The sequence below is a fragment of the Mustela erminea genome, chromosome 5 (genome assembly GCF_009829155.1).
Source record: "Mustela erminea isolate mMusErm1 chromosome 5, mMusErm1.Pri, whole genome shotgun sequence".
Lineage (NCBI taxonomy): Eukaryota > Metazoa > Chordata > Mammalia > Carnivora > Mustelidae > Mustela > Mustela erminea.
Genome location: NC_045618.1, coordinates 10,876,570 through 10,888,582, shown reverse-complemented (window position 1 = coordinate 10,888,582; position 12,013 = coordinate 10,876,570). Strand labels below are relative to the sequence as shown.

General features: G+C 46.2%; 1 protein-coding gene across 1 annotated transcript in view; it reads right to left on the bottom strand.

Annotated features, from left to right (window-relative positions):
* ST8SIA2 (ST8 alpha-N-acetyl-neuraminide alpha-2,8-sialyltransferase 2) overlaps positions 1-12,013 on the bottom strand; it is a 62,504-nt gene that overhangs the window by 30,109 nt on the left and 20,382 nt on the right. The window lies entirely within an intron of this gene.

The window sequence follows — 12,013 nt, the reverse complement described above, 5'->3', positions numbered from 1 at the left end:
TTTAATGAGAACTCTTTGGGGGAAGTGAATGCCTGTCTCTACACTGTTGAGTCTGGATTTTTCTGTCTGCTTTCTTTAGGGTTACCTTATCTGTAGTTATAACACTGTGTGTGGGTTTTGTGTATGCATTTGTGTGAAAACATATATGCCTTTCCCTGATGGACTGAAACATCTTTTCAGCATTATTTGGCATCAGCCAACATTCTTCCACTTCACAGCCAGACAATCCGACAACAGGAAGTACGCTATGTCCTGCCCAGAGCCTCCTCCCTTAGGTCTTTCCTCAGGTCTCCAATTTCCATCCCTCCCAGTCTAGTTCTTGATTGCATGGAGTGTCATTGGTTCTTCACATTTTAAATCAATGCCTAGTATTTCCTTTTTGTCCCTCCTTGTTTCTCCCTGTGAAGACAGGGCTCTGCTCTGGCATTTTTAACTCAGGGGTCTGGGAATATCGGGCCAGCTCTGGACCTGTAACTACATCTATTCAGATCAAACCCCAAGGGCTTTCCTGGGTGTACTGCTGTCCGCATGTCACTGACCTTGCACATCCCCCCATCCTGACCCCTGTCCTCAAAATCAGTACTCTTCACAGGGAGGGAAGACCTGTGGGGCCAGATACTCAGTCAAGTGCAGTAATTAAAAGTGTGGTAATAGCTCAAGACTAATGAAAGGTTAATGGAACAAAAAAGATCATCCAGAAAGACTTCATATAAGAATTGATATATGACTTTAAAAAATCATGATCAATGAGAAATTCAGTAAATGGTTTGGAGTAGTTGGTTAACAACCTGGAGGTGAGGCAGAGGGGAATCAGTTGAGTATTACTTTAGTCTATACATCAAAATGATCTCAAGTGATTTAACTAGTGTTTCCTAAATGCCAGCTATTCTCTTACCACCAGTTCACCATGTTTTATCACTCACACACAACATTACCTCCTTAAGTTTTAAAACTGACTCGTCTTTGAAAACTCCTGATCCTAAGCAATGCCATCTGTGAAAATATGTGTTTGATATAGGGATTAGATGGCATTTGAAAAGAACACAATGTCATTAATACAAAAATATTTATCACTGGAATTCCTAAAGCCATATTATTTCTGAGAATACTTCTAGAACCCTCTGAAAAAGACTAAATTGCAGAGGTACCCATTTAAGGAAGGGATCCCATAAGAAACCGGTGAGAAAATGGAAGAGAATATTTATCAAATCTTTGATGAGGTATGAAGAGTGTATGCAAAGGACTTTTTAAAATTCAGAAGGGAAAGAAGAAGTCATAAGAGAAAATATAAGACAGATCTGACTTTATAAAAACTTAAAACTTGGCTTATACAAAAAAAGCAATCCTCAACAAACCCCATGCATGGTGTCTTTCATGAAATCGAAGTGGGCATCAGGAGAGAGAGCACTGTCTCTGTGCAGCCCTCTGGTTTAATGTGACCAGGGGTTTGGAGAGAACCACGTGCCCAACAACAGCTGTCCCAGGTCTTTCTCTTCTGCCTCCAGACCAGGTCCTGAGTGGCACCAAGACCTATGGAGTTCAGCAGCATCTTGGCCTCCATCACTTTACGCCAACAGCAGCCCTTTCCCCACCCCCCAATTTATGACAACCAAAAATGTGTCACCAGACTCACCAAATGTCCCCTGGGCAGGGGGGCAAAATTGTCTCCATTCAGAATTTCTGCTCTAACCCTTGTTTCTGCCCAGTGCCCCCCGGGAAGAGGGATCTCCCACCAGCCAGCCTATCTGCTGTCACCTTCCTCAGCTGACCCCTGAGCCAACATCTGTGTTTCCCTTCCAAACCATCCCATTTTCATTTTTCCATCTTTTCCTTCTCCTCCCAGAGTATTCAATTGTCTTATAGCATCTGTGACTTCCGTGCTTATTTAATTATTTCAACGATTTCTTGAACTCACAGATGGGGGGGGGGGCTTTAAAGAAATCTCATGTGCATGGTCCAAACTCCTCCTCTTAGAATTGGAACCAGGGCCTGGAGATTTGGTCCCGGTTGCAGTCTCCTTGGCTGTTCACCGCACTAGAACATCCGTCCTTGGAGGGCATGCATTAACCAAGTCTTGTCTTTCCTGTATTCTGAAGCCTTGTGGACTCTGGAGAAACTGACCCTCCCAGGTTAGCCAATTCCTACAGACAGTAAACAACTCATTTGGGAGTGTACCTTTCAAAGGCAAACCAACCAATCTAGCGCCCACACCACTGTTACCTTGTTATCTTCCTTACTGGGGTCTCACACTCTGGGCTACTATCCCTCTGCCCTAATCACCCCAGAGCCAGGTACTGGACAGCTAGGGGCAGCCCCATGTCCAGAGCCTGCTGGATTTATTCAACCAGCCTCAGCCTGCTTGCCCTGCCTCACTCTTCCTTCCTATGAGAATGACAATAAAGGCTCTTGCCCAAAGTCTTCCTCATCTTTCTGCCTCCTGGGTGACCTGGGATCTGGAAGTATAATAAAATATCATTTTAGTGGCAATCATCCTCTGACCTGTTGGTCTGACCATACCTAAATAATGATAAAACCTGTATTAAGAGGCAGGGACCCTGTCTTGTTCACCTTCACAGCCTTCCCCAACTGTGGCTTACTGAATCAAATCTAACTTCCAGGTTAGGTGGGACTTTTCTTCCAAAGTCTTCCCTTCCCAGTGAGCATGCCATGTTCCTGCATACGATTTACACCTGTACAAGACACAGTTCCCCCTCTCAGATAGCCATAGAATGGGGCACACCATCATTCCAAGAAACAGACTGCAGATGTTTGGTTGAACAAGAATCACATGAACCGACAAGGGATTTTTTTTTTTTTTTTTCTGATTAGGATTTTGCCTTCAGTGTTATTAAAATAAGCTTGTCTTCCTTACAATGAAGGAATGCTGATACCTGCTTGGTTGAGTGACATAAGAAGATGATCAGGTGAGAAAAATTTGCTAAAGATAATTCACAGTGTGCTGAAGTCATAGAAACAAAGGCACTTGGATAATCCAAAGGAGAAGACATATAGAAAAGCACTTTGCACACATAAAGAACTCTATAAAACAAGGTATATTTCTAGTAATAACCACTGTGCATTTGACCCTGTTAAATATTCTCAGCCATAGTGATGATAGAAATTGATTACAGCCCTGCATTTTAGGACAGTGATCTTTCCACCACTGACCTAATACTCCCTCTGAGTAGAGTGTACTTGGTAAACTAAAACAATGCATAAAAATGATATGTTGAAAAAAAAAAGGCATCATGTACAGTTAGCTCTGTTCTAGTGAAAAGCAATTAGCAAATCTGAAAGCTGCATTTCTGTGTTGTCTCTTTGCCCAAGCCCAGTTGTTGATGGGTAAGGGAACATCCAGTGTGTTGGGGTCTTGTAGCTGTTTAGAATCTCCTGTGTTCTCTGTTTGTCACTGGAGAGAGAGGCTCAGTAAACAAACTGTCAGCTTTAATTAAGAGTCTAGACCCGACTTAAACAACTGACTAGTCTTGAGAATAAAAGATTAAACTAAAGCACAAATCATGAATTTGCAGATGGTTCTTCCTTCCTTCCTTCAGAGTTTTGGGAGGATACTAAATGGTATTTTTTTTTTCAAAAAATTTGAAAGATTTTATTTATTTGACAGTGAGAGAGGAAACATAAGCATGGGGAGTGGGAGAGGGAGAAACAGACTCCCCGCCAAGCAGGAAGCCCCATGTGGGGCTCGATCCCAGGACCCTGGAATCATGACCTGAGCTGAAGGCAGATGCTTAAACAATTGAGTCACCCAGGAGCCCCTTTTCCTTCAATTTTTGCATAAAACCAGTTGGGGTTCCTTCCCGTTGTCTAAGGGACACACTATATAAATATGTGGCCCAGAAATGCATGGTGGGGAGGACTGGAAGAAAAGGGATCATTCATTTGGGGTCAGTCACACGGATAGAGCTAGGGCTTCTGGGTTCAGCGTCAGAGGATAGGTTTCTTTTTAATTGGGGCAAAATATACTTAACATAAAATTCCCATTTTAACCCTTTTAAAGTGTACAGTTCAGTGGCATAAGTATATTCCCAATGTTGTGTAGGCACAGCACCACTACGTAGCTCCAATTGCCCAAAGAGAAACTCTGCACCCATTAAACAATATGTCCCTCATCCCTTATCCTTCCACCCACTGGTAACCTCTATTCTACCCCCTAGCTTCATAAATTTGTCTATTCCATATTTTTAATATATATATATTTATATATTATATAAATTAATATGAATTAATTATATAAATTAAATAAATAATATTACTTATATAAAATTATATATAATTTGTGTATATAAATTATATATATTATATATATATATAAATGTAAGCGGACTCATATAATAGTTGACCTTTGTGTCTGGCTTCTTTCACTTAGTGTAATTTTTTAAAGATTCTTCCATGTAGTTGCATGCATTAGAAACCTAGCTTCTGATGCGGCTGTTCTAAGGAGGCAGAACTTCAGAGTCAAGAGAGGGAAAGACCCCTCCCAAGTGTTTGTGTCTTGATCCTTGAGCCCCTGTGATTAGAACAGGAGCAGAGGGTCTACCAGCTGACCAGTGCTTGGATGGGTCAGGGGCTCTCTGGCCCAGGGCTTACTTGGTGAGGAGCTTCCTGAATTTGTTGCCAGAAAATTAAGCTTTGCTGTCCATCTCCTCCTTCATGGAGCTCATTGTACTTGGCCAAGTGCTCAGATGGGCAAGGGGCCCAGCCTTGTTGATCCAGTGCACGGCCTCACTATGAGGTTGGCAATAAAAGTATTTTCAGTTGCCCTAACACAGTGGGAAACATGGCACCCCATCCTTTGGACCAGGCCAATTTGCATTCCTGAAGACACTCTGTCACTGGTGTCTGATTCACTCTGAGCAGAAGGCAGTTACATGTGGTGTTGTCCACAGGCTTAGTCATTTGCTTTGGGTTGGTCACCGTGAGACCGCCCACAACACCTGTATACTACCTGCATCCATGGGAACTTCTTCCCAGCAATCTAGCCATCCTGCTCTAGGGCATCTTCAGTAGATACCACTGGGTAGTCCTTGATGAAGGACTTGGACCCCGTCATCAGCTACTCAGGAGTGATGCAATGGCTGGGTTCATCAAGAGACCTGAATTTCGAGGTCATACTTTCCAAACTCTAAGAACTAGAGGCTACAGCACTCATGCCATTCCTCACCTTGTAAGGGTAGCCAGCCTTTCTAGTCACATTCCATAGCAACTCCATCGTTCCATATTCTGTGGGATATGAGTCAGCAAACTTTTCCTTTAAAGGGCCAGACAGCAAAATATTTTAGCCTTTGTGGACCAAGAGGAAAAATGGAAGGTTTTGCAATGAGAAGAATGCAATTCCTTCTGGGGGGAGATTGGAGCTTGATTAATTGAGATTTGAAGTTAGTAGTCCTGTCATCATGACAGAAAGGTGGCATCATTCCTCTATAAAGTCTTCCCTCCCATGAACTCATCAAAATGTGTGTCTTGAGTCTCTCTTTTGGACTTCTACTTTATCTACACTTATGGGGTAGGAGAACATTTCATATGGGGATGCAAGTTAAGAACACAAGGCTCTAAAATAAGACTCCCTGGGTCTGAGTTCTAGCTGAATTAATCGTTAGCTGTGTGATCTTTGACTATTATTTAACCTATCTAGAAGCTTCCATTTGTTTCCTGGTCTACAGAATGAGTAACCACTTCACAGGGTTTTAGTAAGGAGTGCATGAGCTAATGAGTTCCAGGCTTTAGAACACTGCAGGACACATTATAAAGCACTTGATATTAGTGTTACAATTCCTTTGATTTTTTTTTTCTCCCAACCTTTAAAAAATGTCAAAACATTCTTGGCTTGAGGGCCACATGATAATAGGTGGCTGGTTGGATATGACCGATGAGTCATACTTTGCTGACCTCTGCTCTCAGGAGTTAAGAGCAAAATGCCTCTCATCCCGCATGTGAGAGGCATCTTTGCCATATTTCTTTTGGACAATGTTCTTCTGATCCAGCATAGGCTTCCTGAAGGCACAGCTCCAAAGAGGAGGACCATGAACTCCAGCACTGCCAGCTCTTTACCAGTGTTGACAACGACCATGGATCATACTGAAAGCTGGAACTGGTCGGTCACTTCTGGACCGCCAGCCAGGACTCCTTGTGACTCTAAAGGTCACAGCAGCTTCAGTTTTATAAGCAGAAAGTGACGCTTCTGGCTTGGTAGTTCCATCAGATTTAGACTTATTCCCAGGGTCACCCATACTTGTCACCAGTTTGCCTCTTTCTTCTGGTTCCATGAACTCAGCTTCTTGCTCATCAGGTCAAGCTTGAAGCTCTCCTGATGTGCTCACCAGTCTCTGGGACACCCTTTCCTGGACAGTGAGTCTTATTGGACAGAAGCCCTTGAACCTCACAGATACTGAAACACACCAGGCACAGAGCTCAGAAGAGACCTCGGTAGGGTTCAACCCTGACAGTGGTGTTTCCATGACGATCGAGATCTCTGCTGTTGGTGTCAAGGACCAGGGTGAAGTCAGCGAGCTTACAGGTGTCTCTCTTATGCCCCTGAGCTCTCCTTGTCAACCGCCTAGCTCCTTTCTTTGCTGTCCGCCCTTCTATCACTTTAAATATTAGTGTATTACTGAATTATTAAATATTACCCATTTGCTTTGATTTCAGCAAACTTTTGCTTGTGAATCAGCTTCCATCGGCGTACAAAGAAGAACCAGCTCACTCCTGGTTCTTCCCTTTGCTCAAGTTCAGAAAACACCCATGTGAACTTAGGGCTTTGATTATGTTCCAGGCAATTTCTCTAGTCTTCATATAAAAGCCCAGATAGGGATCTACACACTCCAAATTCAAGTAAATAAGGCACTTGGATGCCAAATATTTATACCCGGTTTATTGCTGATCCTTTCTTATTATGAAACTGTTACCTTTGATGGGGTGGGGAGAAGGGGGCCATATGATTTCTCACTCAAACCTGAGTCTTTTTGGCCTAAACTGAGGCACTGTTTACCAATCTAGGTGGGACTCTCTATCCTTAAACCCATACCCATTTTATAAAGGAGACAGACTTTATAATAGAAAGACTTCTGAGAGAATGCTGCATTCCTAAACCCTGAAAACATTCAAAACCCCAGAAACCAAGGCCGTTAAAACTCAGAGGTGAGACATATTTATTCTGTGGCTTGAGCTGGAGACAGTAAAGCTATCGGCCGAGAAGACTTCTGTAAATCATTCAAGGCTGTAGAGACTTTTCTGAGAGCCCCCTGACCCCATCCTGAAGTCCCTGCTTTACAGCAAGCCAGAGCGCTTGTCCTACTTCTGGGTCCTGGTCCTACCTGCACCAAGGTGCTCCCCACCACTGCAGTGTCACCTAGCACATGACTTCGCCAGACCACAGCCAAGCATAGGACAGGGTCCTGCTCATCTCCGTGTTGCGGGGGTGGGGTGTGTCTCTCTTGCACATCAAACATGTCCGGGAGAGGGCTGCTGAATGAGTAGATGAGTGAGGAAGGCTGAAGGTGTCCCTCCACCTGTAGAGAAGAGGACTAAGCCTCCCAGAAGCATGACTTGGGGAGGAAGAAGGGAAATCCTAGCTTCACTGCGATCACTACTGCCCACCAACCCATGTTCCCCTAGGGGGTGCTCTAGCCTCAGCGCTTACGCACTGGCTGTTCCCCTTCCCTGGAACACTCTTCCTGTAAATCTCTCCATGACTCACTCCCTGTCCTTTCAAACCTGGCCTCCGATGTCACTTTCTCAGAGAGACCATCTCTGACCACCCCATTTAAGATAGCATCTGCTCTGTTATTCTCCCCACCGTGGCCCTCCCCGCTCCCATCTCCTTTTGTCTTCTTATCACCATATTCATGTATTAAACGCACGGTCTGACTCTGCCCCCGGAATGTAAGCTTCGTGACGGAAGCGCCGTGTCTGTCTTGCTGCGGCTGCACCCCCAGCGTTGGGCACAGTGCCTGGACATCATAAGGGCTCAGTGAATATTTGTAAACAGAAGACGTCTGCCTCCTCCCTTCCTTTGTTACAAGAGAAGAGCTAGCTGTTCTCTTATCCAGACCCAGGAGCCCTGTAGGAGCTAGCTGTTCTCTTATCCAGACCCAGGAGCTCTGTAGGAGCTAGCTGTTCTCTTATCCAGACCTGCCTGTGCTCTGAATAGCATCCCTTCCTGCCTTGGAGACTCTTGTTCTATCAACTACTTCTTCTCCCTTCCATATCTTCAACAACATCCCTCCAGCTCTGTCGTACTTCTGATATATATCTTGGACCTCACAATAGCCCTGTGAGGCAGCACTGCTTACCCGTTCCACCTGACAAGACACTCAGGCACAGAGAAAGTGAAATACTTCCTAGGGCAGCACAGGGACTAAGTAGGGACACCAGGGCTTGGACCCAGGAGGTGGATTCAGTATCCCAGCTCCTGATTCCTCGGCCATACAACTGGCTCATACCCACTAGCATTTATATGTATGTTTGTTTTTCTCATTTTTTTAAAAAAAGATTTTATTTATTTATTGGACGGACAGAGATCACAAGTAGGAAGAGAGGCAGGTGGAGAGAGGGGAGGAAGCAGACTCCCTGCTGAGCAGAGACCCCCCGATGCGGGGCTCGATCCCGGGACCCTGAGATCATGACCTGAGCTGAAGGCAGAGGCTTACCCCGCTGAGCCACCCAGGTGCCCCTGCTTTTCTCATCTTAAATAAACAACCCAACCTTAATTCTATAAGGTTTCTGTACTTTCTCTATGTCTTGCCAGCACTTAGCAAAATTCCTAAGGAATCGTCTACACTAGTCATCTGTGTTCCTCATTCTACACTCTCTTGGCGCCTCTCCAATCTGGTCTATGTCCCCCATCAAAAGAACTCTCGCAATGGATGCTACTCATTCCCCACCTTATTTGAACCCCATCCTTGTGTGATGATAGTGGCTGCTTCTTCCTTCTGTCCTTCTTGGATAGGTAAATTCAGGGCTCCCTCGGTCTGGCCATGGGACAGATTTCCCTCTAGAGGAAATATGCTACTGGGAAGGGACATAATGAACAATCCCTACCCAAGAGATGGGTTAGAGTCCTCAGGGCATCGTTAAGATTCCTTCTGGCTCAGAAAACCCATTATTATATTAAATCATCTCCACTCAACCCTTTAAGGTTCCACGTACAATGAATAAAATCCCTTGAGTCTCACCGCTCCCCAGAGGGTGCCCCCAATTAAAAGTCTTGATTTTTCTCTATTTTCACACCCAGCAAGATTTTGTTCAACATTACTTTCTACAGTTTTTCTTACAGACTATTCGTTTTATGAACTTTTCAAATACAAAATATACTGGAATATGGTTTTTGTTTTGTTTTGTTTTGTTTTCAAACGAATCAGTCTCTCTTTTCTCAGCAAAATTTACTCCCTAAATGTGATGCCTTCACCAACCCAGGTGAAAATCCCTGTCCCAGATGGACATATTACTAGAACATATTTCCAGGAAGGGGATGCAGATTCCAAGAGATCAGTGAAAAATGTTAATGACCTCATTTGCTTGACCCCACGATGTACGGGGCTCTGTAACAGGGACCTGTTAATTTTCACATTTTAGTTTTAAAAATAAAACACGCAGGCCCCAAAAGGTTAAGTGATTTGCCCAGTGAAAACACTGGCAGAGCAGGAACTGGGGTCTCCTGTGCTTGGAGAATGGGGCCACCCTGCCCTTCATCTGCTGCGGGTAAGGATTCAACATACTGTCAGGAAGATGCCAGGGAGTGAAAAAGAAGCAAAGGTTAATTCCACAAGTAGTTGTGAGATAGCTGGTGAGCGGGCTGGAGAAATAGTCAAGTTGGAATCTTCACCTGTACCACACCAGTAGGGAGGAATCGTGATCCAGGAGTGGTTTTATATGAAAAATCATTCAATCTTACTGTCTCTGTCCTTTTGGGCTGCTAGAGCATGATACCAGGGACTGGGTGGCTTATCAAAAATGTATTATTGCTCACAGTCCTGGAGGCTGGGAGTTTGAGATCAGGGAGGCAGCATGGTCGGGGGAGCCCCCCCATATCCCACCCCATCTGGGTCTGATTTCTTGTTCTAACCTCCTGTGGTGCAGGAAGGGAGGGAGCTCTGGGGGCTCGCCGGGACAGGGCACTCCTCCCATCATGATGGCCCCGCCTGCACGACCGAATCACCTCCCAGAAGTCTCCACTCCCTAACAGCATCGCATTGAGGGTTAGGGTTCTGACATGTGAATCTGGGGGTGGGGGTGGGGAACACCAGCATTCAGACCCTCGCACCTCCACTGGCCAGTGACTCCGTGTCCGTTTATCGCAGTGCCCGCGCCTCCTGCCGCAGATACAGTGGTAACCTCGGCTGTCGTTCCCCGCATTGCATCGTTGCATTAGAAATAGACTCCTGCAAAACCCCTGAAGTGGGATCTTGGCAGCTCTGAAAGCCTCTCCTTTCATTCATGTGGCCTGCCATGGATAAATCTGTGCTCTTTAAAGGGAAGCAGAATGCCCAGCCACAGTGCCGCGCTTTGCTCTTGAACCCGCCTCGCCTCGGCAGCACTTGAAAGGGCTCTACCTTAAGCCGGGCCTTTCTTCCCTCTCTTTTGTTCCCTTCTTGATGGAGCTGCATTCAGAAACAGCATCCATCCCCATTAATACCAGTGGCAGCCTTTCCCGGAGGAAACTCCCCGAGGGCACCAACGTTGGAGAGGACTTTGAAGTCCTGTCTCTTCTGGGTGTCAGATGTGTCCCCACCCTGCCTTTCCAGCGGTCACCGTGCAGGGAGTGTGGGTGTCGTGCAGAAGGAGGATGGCCAGGACCATCAGTTAGGGGGTTGGGGTTCTGGGTCTTGATGGTTCTGGCTTTGCCGCTTTAGACTCTCTAGGACTTGATGTCCTTCCCGGTAAAGCGGGGACCTGTTGTGGGGCTGCAGTGAGCAGGATTGGACGGACAGGGACCTCGGTTTTTGTATTAAGGTGATGGCTGCCGCCCTCTGGATCAGAGAGAACCATTGCTGGGCAAGGACTGCCAAACCCCCGTGGAACAGCTTGTCCTCAGGGAAGCTGCCTTTCAGCAGTGCAGCCCTCAAGGGAGAAAGGAGGACCAGGACGCAGAAGAAAATGCGTGTGTTCCCCATGGCAGAGCTGTGGTACCTGCTGCCGTTGCTGTCACCGATGGTGTGCCAGAGACTAATCAGTGCATTTCCTTTTCTTCAACAAAGAAACTCTCAGCTAAACAGCAGGAAGCACCTCTAGAGGTCATGCTGTTGAGACCTAGGCTCAACTGGCTAGCAGGCTGTGCTAGACTGAGCTCCCAGGGGGGACTCCTTGCAGAAACTCCCGGAGTACAGACTGGTCCTTGAGTGAGTCCGACCACACGTTGGTTCTTTCTGCTCTGCCCCTGGACTGAGCAAGACCCGAAATATGCTGCGAGCCACAGACACTGTCCTCCTCCGTCGACTGGCCTCACGTCTCCAAGTGTTCCCTGAACCTTTCCCACTACTTTCTCCCAGCTCCTCCCCACCTGCCTGTCCTCCCCCTCAATGCTGGGGTAGCTCAGAGCCCTGCTGAGCATGGATCACTTGTCCAAACCCCAGTTTCATTGCTTGTCTAGATGCTGTGACTGACTGATTCCCAGCAGGCACGCCTCACTTCCAGAATCATGCACATCCTGGATACCTCCCTACACAACTCAAACCTGACCAGGATCCAGGTGGCATCTATATTCCCCACGTGGCCTCACCATGCTCCACCTTCCAAGACCACCCAGGCTTCAGATTGTACACTTGAGGGGAGCAGGTGCCGACCTTCATGGCCCCACCCTGGATCATGGCTTGGTCTCCATGTTCTCTCCCTCTCAGTCTTGGAGAGTCATTCTCTGCCGCCCCCTCCCACACTGGACCCAGCTTTCTGAGATGCAAATTGCAATCTGGTAGTCCCTCCTTGAAACTCTTCAGGGTTCCCTTACAGACCCTCCCAGCTTTCAAAATAAAGAACACAAATTAAGGAGCAGAGCACAGGACAC